This window comes from Octodon degus, unplaced genomic scaffold, assembly GCF_000260255.1.
Source record: "Octodon degus isolate 3935 unplaced genomic scaffold, OctDeg1.0 scaffold00018, whole genome shotgun sequence".
NCBI classification, from domain to species: domain Eukaryota; kingdom Metazoa; phylum Chordata; class Mammalia; order Rodentia; family Octodontidae; genus Octodon; species Octodon degus.
In genome coordinates this window covers 3804635-3804839 of record NW_004524594.1, presented here as the reverse complement: position 1 = coordinate 3804839, position 205 = coordinate 3804635, and positions in this window count along the sequence as shown.

The following is a 205-nucleotide window of genomic DNA, read 5'->3' as shown; positions in this document are numbered from 1 at the left end:
TGCAGCCCAATGAAGGGCCATCTCCAGTGATGTTCTCTGATCTTGTTATGTTTACTTCTCAGCCCTAGGAAGGGAGAATTTCCTTAAATTTTCAATGTACGTGTACAGTCACATTGTCTGTGAATGACAGACAGTGTCATTCTGTCTGTCTGTCTGTCTGTCTGTCTGTCTGTCTGTCTGTCTGTCTCTGTCTGTCTGTCTGTCT